Here is a 6,686-nt window from a genome sequence, read left to right on the forward strand (position 1 = left end):
GGTGGGAAGAGGCTGGGCCATTGTCCCTGGCCGTGCTGCTGTGCTGGGAGTCTCTTCCCTCCAGCTCTGCCCACAGGCACTGCCCCTGCAGAGCCAGAGAAGGGCTGAGGAACAAACCTTGGACACAAAGGTCAGGGCAGCCCCTTGTTTATATTCAAATGCACAGGGAAGAAGCCTCCTGAAAGTCTTTGTGTTTCAAAAGAAAGGTAGATGTTCATGTAGAAATGCTAGGAGTAGTACTACAGTACTTTATAAAAAGCAGAATAACACCAGAAAAAGAATAAGAAAAAGCACCAATGAAAATATGGACAAAGAGGAAAAAAAAGGCCAAGATTGTAAAGAGTTACATTCTGAAGGTTCTGGAGCAGGAAAGAGAGAGTTTATTGCTTCTGAGAAGCATCCTAGTCATCATTTTCCTCGCATGGCAGAAGAAAATAGAAAGATTTTAACTTGTGAAAAGTATCCATTTTCCTCAGGGCATCCCTGAGCTCCTGGTTCCTCAGGCTGTAGATGAGGGGGTTCAGGGCTGGAGGCACCACCGAGTACAGAACTGACACTGCCACATCCAGGGATGGGAGGAGATGGAGGGGGGCTTCAGGCAGGAAAACATAACAGTGCTGAGGAACAGAGAGAGCACGGCCAGGTGAGGGAGGCACGTGGAAAAGGCTTTGTGCCGGCCCTGCTCAGAGGGGATCCTCAGCACAGCCCTGAAGATCTGCACATAGGAGAAAACAATGAACACAAAACAGCCAAAGAGCAAACAGGCACTGACAGCGATGAGCCCAAGTTCCCTGAGGTGGGATTTGGAGCAGGAGAGCTTGAGGATGTGTGGGATTTCACAGAAGAACTGGCCCAGGGCATTGCCCTGGCCCAGGGGCAGGGAAAATGTATTGGCCGTGTGCAGGAGAGCGTAGAGAAAGGCACTGGCCCAGGCAGCTGCTGCCATGTGGGCACAAGCTCTGCTGCCCAGGAGGGTCCCGTAGTGCAGGGCTTTGCAGATGGACACGTAGCGCTCGTAGCACATGATGGTGAGGAGGAAATCCTCTGCTGAGAGGAAGAACAGAAAGAAAAACACGTGAGCAGCACATGCTGAGTAGGAGATGTGGCTGGTGCCCAAAAGGGAATTGTGCATGGCCTTGGGGACAGTGGTGCAGATGGAGCCCAGGTCGGTGAGGGCCAGGCTGAGCAGGAAGAAGAACATGGGGCTGTGCAGGTGCTGGCCGCAGGCTCCGGCGCTGATGATGAGGCCGCTGCCCAGGAGGGCAGCCAGGGAGATGCCCAGGAAGAGGCAGAAGTGCAGGAGCTGCAGCTGCCGCGTGTCTGCCAATGCCAGCAGGAGGAAGGGGCTGATGGAGCTGCTGTTGGACACTCGCCGTGTCTGGCCATGGGGACCTGTTCATGGAGAAGTCAGTGACAGCTTAAGGGAAACGTCTCTCAGCAAAATCAAAGACATGCCCCACAAATCCTTCTCCTGTCACACACTGACACCTTATGGGGATTCAGAGTGTGGCCACAGAGAAGGGCTTTGGCTGGCGTGGGGCCTTGCGAGAGACGGGGCGGGCCGGGGCCGTGTCTGGCAGGAGGCGAGACAAAGAGCAAGAGGCGAGACAAAGAGTAGGATACTTAATGGGAGATTGGGCGAGGAGATGGTAATCTGTAGCCCTTGGAGATGTAAAACATAGAACCTTAGGAGCTGAAGTTTGTAGCTGCTGAACTGCTGGTTTGAACAGTATATAAAGATGGGACTTGTGCGATAGAATTTGGCTTTGCATGCAGCCGGCCAAGTCCGTGTTCGATCACCGACAACACCCTTCTGTTTTTCTAGCAGATCTTCCTTCAGCTCCAGCCGCAGCCCTGGTTGGTGCTGGCTGAGTGTGACATGAGTTTCAGGGCAGTTGCTCCGGGGGTTTTTATAATTCAGCCTTGCTGTGCAGAAGGGGGAGGGGGACAGGGACCTGTCCTGGTGTTCCACTTTGAAAGCCCAGCTAACACAAGGGCACTCCCAGGGCCCAAGAACAGGAATGGCAAAAGCTGTTAAAGTGTTCTAGAGGTTTTTATAGCTCCTCTTCATCTCCCCTGCTGACTGTTTTTGGATGTCAGAAACACTCAGCATTTCTGCTGCCCTCGGGGAGAATAGAGCGAGTTCTGTGAGGCAAGGTGGTGAGTGGAGAGTGAGGGGAGCTGGTCTGTCACTCTGTCCTGTTCCAAGATCCTCTGGCCTTTCACCCTCCTCAGACAGAGGATAATCACCCTCCCATATTTCCCTTAAAAACCATCCCAATGCTGCTGAGAGCAGATCGATCCACCACAGCCCATCAAATGTCCATCCCCTTCTCGAGCTCTCAGCCCCACACTGGTAGCCAAATACACACATGGCTCATTTCACCAACCCAACAGCCCTTTCTCCATCATAAAACTTTTGTGTCTCACTGTGGGGCTTTCAGGTAACACCAAGATGCTACACGACCTGTTTGCGCCCTGGAGGCAAGCTCAGAGTTTAGGGGGAATCCTCAAGAAGAAAGCCAAGTGTCCTAATGATGGCATTGGATGTAGGGAGATGGAGCTCCTTCCCTGGCTGCATTGCCCACAGCCGGGCTCTGGGGCCAGCGTCACCCTGAGCCAGCTGTGCCCCCTCCCAGAGCCCCCAGGGCCGGGCAGCTGCTCCCAGCCCTGTGCTCTGCAGAGGGAACTGGGCCCGGGGCTGCAGAGCTGCCCCACGGCTCTGCTGCAGCTCTGCCTGCCCAGGAGGGGCTTCACGCCTTGGACCCCCGGCCCTGAGGGCAGAGGCTTGGCTGAGGGAGAGAGGAGGGGAGGGGGCTTGTTCAGAGGGAGGGGCTGCACTCGAGGGCATCCTGTGGAGGTCTCTAAGCTCTCCCTGCCACAACATTTCTGCCTTTTGTTTTCTCTCATTGCCTGATCTTCTCTCTGCTTGCTGAAGATCTTCCTCCTGGAGGTGTTTCCCTGTGCCTGACCTCTTCCTGCCAGCACTCACAGACCCCATATCTCTGTGCACTCTCCTTGGCCCTACAGAAACCTGCCTGTGTGCAGGGCACTGGCTGGGGACAGGTTCTGTTTGCAGCTGGGAGAAAGGACAGCTCAGACTGAGCCCGGTGGGTCCAGCAAAGGTGATGCCGGTGCGGTGCATGGGCAGAGGAGTGTCTTGAAAGCACTTTAGGAAACTCCTGCAGAGCACTCAAGTTACAGTTCCGATGCCTTAGGGACTCTTAAAAATGATGAATGCCTTTATCACTTCCCCCCTCCCATTCCCCAAGAGTAGGAGACTGAAAACAGTCTCAGGAAATTTCATCCCTATAGAAAGGATTGTGTTGGAAATACTACTGGACTGAGCTGAAGGCCTGAGCATGTCCTCATGTTCTACACCAGAGATACTCAGAGAATGCACTTCCTGAATCCACAGTCAGTGGCATGTTCCAGCTTGAGGAGATCACTCCAGGAACTGCAGCTGCACTGTCCTGCAGCCAGAGGCTTCCTGTGTCAAGGGCTGGGAATGATTCTCCCCAGGTCACTTCTCAGCATCTTCCCAGCCCTAACGGATGGAACCCCTCTGTGCCTCTGTGCTGTGCCCGGGCTGGCTGCAGGCAGTGCCCCAGCCGCCGGAAAGGCAGATCCTGTCCCTCCCTCATTGCTCGGGACTCTTCCCGGGGCACTGGGATGTGGGCATGTGCAATGCCAAGGGCAGGACCATGGGGTGGCCCCTGCCATGCTGCTGAGCAGGAAAAAAGAGGCAATGAGGCCCCAGGGCTGCAAGGGTCACTTGTCTCCCAACTGGCCTCAGGGCCAGGGCCAGCAGCCCTGGCCAAAGTGCTCCAGAAGTTGCCTCTGTCAGGGCCTTTCAGCTTCTGCACACCCCTCTGCCCTCTGCAGCCCAGGCTGTCCCACGGTGTCCCTGCCCTGCGCCTCTGTCCCTGCAGGCTGTCCTCATCCCCCCGGCTGCCCCACCTGGCTGGCCCCTTCCTTTGCTGGCAGCTCTGCGTCCTGCCTGCCTCTGCCTGGGCACACAGAGCCTTGGGCTGCTCCAGACTCCTTCTGGGGGACACGTTGCACCACTGCACTGCCCGGGGAGAGAAATTCCTTTCTCCTCGTGTCCAGTTTGGACCTCCCCAGCTGCCCTTTGCATTAATTCTTTCTTTTGCCGGCTGTTCTCTACTGTGTCAAAAGGATCCACCATCTCTGAAACCACCCTTCAAGCCCTCCCAGGACTCTCCTCCGCTGTCCTCAGTCTCCACTCCACTGAGCACAGAGCTCCTTTGTCCCTGTGTAGTGATCATGTGCTTGAGGCCACGGGCACCTGGACAAGAAGGTCAGTTCTTTTCTACAGCAAGGAAACCACAGAAGCCCAGTGTTTTGAAGGCAGATGAGAGGCAGCCACCAGAGGCCAAGGCAAGCCAGACCTGTGTGTCCTTGCAGCTTCTGTCTGAAAGCAACCCTTGGACATATGGGGAGTTTTGGAGGTGGAATTCCATTTCAGCTGTGGGTGCCTGGACCGGAATGACAGTTCTTCTCGCCAGGAAGGAAAGGGCAGAGCCCCAGTGTTTCAAAGGCTGATTAGTGGTGCCTCAAGGAGGCCAAGGCCAGCCAGACCTGTTTGTCTTGGCAGCTTTTGTCTTGGAGCAATCCTTGGATAGATGGAATTTGGGAGGCCAAATCCCACTTTTGTCCATGGACGTCTGACCCATAAGGACAGTTCTTTTCCACTGGCAGAAAAGTGAGGAGCCCCAGTGTTTCAAAGGCAGATGAGAGCTGGCCCTCAGGAAGCCAAGGGAAGCTGGACATTCCTGGCAGCTTTTGTCTGGGAGCTATTCCTTGGATAGATGGAATTTCAGAGGTGGATTCCCAATTTTGGCCATGGATGGCTGGACTTGAAAGATGGTTTTTTCCATGGCAAGAAAAGCACAGCCCCCCTGTGTTTTGAAGGCAGATGTGAGGTGGCCCCTAAGAGGCCAAGGCCAGCCTGAGCTGTCTGTCCTGGCAGGTTTCACATGGGAACAATCCTCGGATAGAATCCAATTTGGAGGTAGCATCCTAATTTCAGCCATGGGTCCCTGGAGGAGGACATTTCTTTCCCACAGAAAGGAAAGCATGGAACTCCAGCGTTTCAGGGGCAGAGGAGAAGCAACCCTCAACATGCCAAGGTCAGCTGGACCAGGCAGGTGGCCCCCAGGAGGCCGAGCCAACCAGACCTGTTCCACGCTGTTTGCAGCCTTGGGGCCCTGCAGCATCACAATTTTGTTCCCCTGAGGCCCAGCAATATCACAGTGGTCTCCTTGGCTCTGCAGCGGCACAAAGGCCCCTTGCTTCCATGAGGCCTTTCTGTGTCAAAACGGTTTCCTTGGTTCCATGGGGCTGCAGAATAACACAATGGCCCACTGGTTCCATGAAGTCACAGAGTGTCACAGCGGTCTCCATGATTCCATAAGGTCCTGCAGGGTCACAGTGGCTCCTTGGTTCTATTGGGCTTCCCAGGATCACAATGGCCCCTTGGTTCCACAAGGCCTGGCTGTGTCACACTGGCCCTTTGCTTCCATGAGACCTTGCAGTGTCACAATGGTTTCCTTGGTTCTATCAGGCCCTGTGGTGTCACAACGGCCCCTTGGTTCTCTGAGGCCCGGCTGTGTCACAATGGCCCCTGGCTCCCATGAGGCCCTGTGATGTCACAATGGTCTCATTGGTTCCACGAGGCCCTGCAGTTCCACAATGGCCCTTTGGTCTCACAAGGCCTTGGAGTGCCATAATAGTCTCAGCGGGTTCCCCTGCTGGTTCACAATGGCCTCCTTGGTTCCATGGTGCCCCATAGCGTAACAATGGTATCCTTGCTTCCACACAGTCAGAATGGCCCCGGGGCCTCCTGGAGCCCCACAGTGTCACTACGATCCCCTTGATTCCACGAGGCCCTGCCGTGCTACAATGACCCCCTGGTTATACAAGGCCCTGCAGTGTCACAATGGCCCCTTGGTTCTGAAGTGTGCAAGAGCCTAATGCTAAGAGAAAGGCGCCAAAAAACGCTTCGCCATTATCACTGCTCAACACCGGAAAGGCTTCAAAAGTGCTTCGTCATTATGGCTGCTTATCATAATCACTTTTGAACGCCTGGAAACTACGTGCCGTACGGGCCGTGCATAGCCCGCCTTGAGGCCCATAAAAAGGAAGGCAAAACTGGTGCAAAATGTGGAAGCGAAAGCAAAAGGTAGAATCCCCGCCCTTTGCCTTTCCCCCCACCACCACCATCGCCTGCTGCCAGACACCCTGAGGCCTCCGGGAGCCGACGCCGCCCGCCTGGGGAGCACCCCCCAATCCTTCACCCCTGCACTGAAATCCCGAGGGAGTTGTGCAACCCCTAGCCCTGCTCCTTCGTCCCAGGCGCACCGAGGTTCAGCTGCAAGCATCGAGCCTGCATCTCGGAGCATGGGCCGCCACTTTCCAGCCAAACTGCTCCAGACATCAGAAGAGGCAGATAGGACCCTTCAAACAGCAGGAAAAAAAAGGCAAAAACCTCTCCACTTCCCCCACCCTGTCTCAGCAGCAACAAAGGTAGCACAGTGTGGTGCTGACTTATCCTATGCTTTTTAGAATAACCTTGGCTTTTCTAACTTTTCTCCACTTTTCTCCTTCTTTCTCTTTGCCTCTCTTACCATTAGATAAACAGATACCCATATTTTTGGCACCAA

The 6,686-nt window shown here is 54.9% G+C and overlaps 1 pseudogene across 1 annotated transcript; it reads right to left on the reverse strand.

Moving 5' to 3' along the window:
- Window positions 1-401: 401 nt before the first annotated feature.
- Window positions 402-4,682, reverse strand: LOC309585630 (olfactory receptor 14J1-like; annotated as a pseudogene). Its single transcript has 3 exons — window positions 4,673-4,682; window positions 1,801-1,926; window positions 402-1,392 (listed from the first exon to the last, which is right to left on the reverse strand). The product of its transcript is annotated as an olfactory receptor 14J1-like (transcript).
- Between the last annotated feature and the right edge of the window lie 2,004 nt (window positions 4,683-6,686).

Source organism: Coloeus monedula (genome assembly GCF_965178545.1).
Source record: "Coloeus monedula genome assembly, contig: HAP1_SCAFFOLD_84, whole genome shotgun sequence".
NCBI classification, from domain to species: Eukaryota; Metazoa; Chordata; class Aves; order Passeriformes; family Corvidae; genus Coloeus; species Coloeus monedula.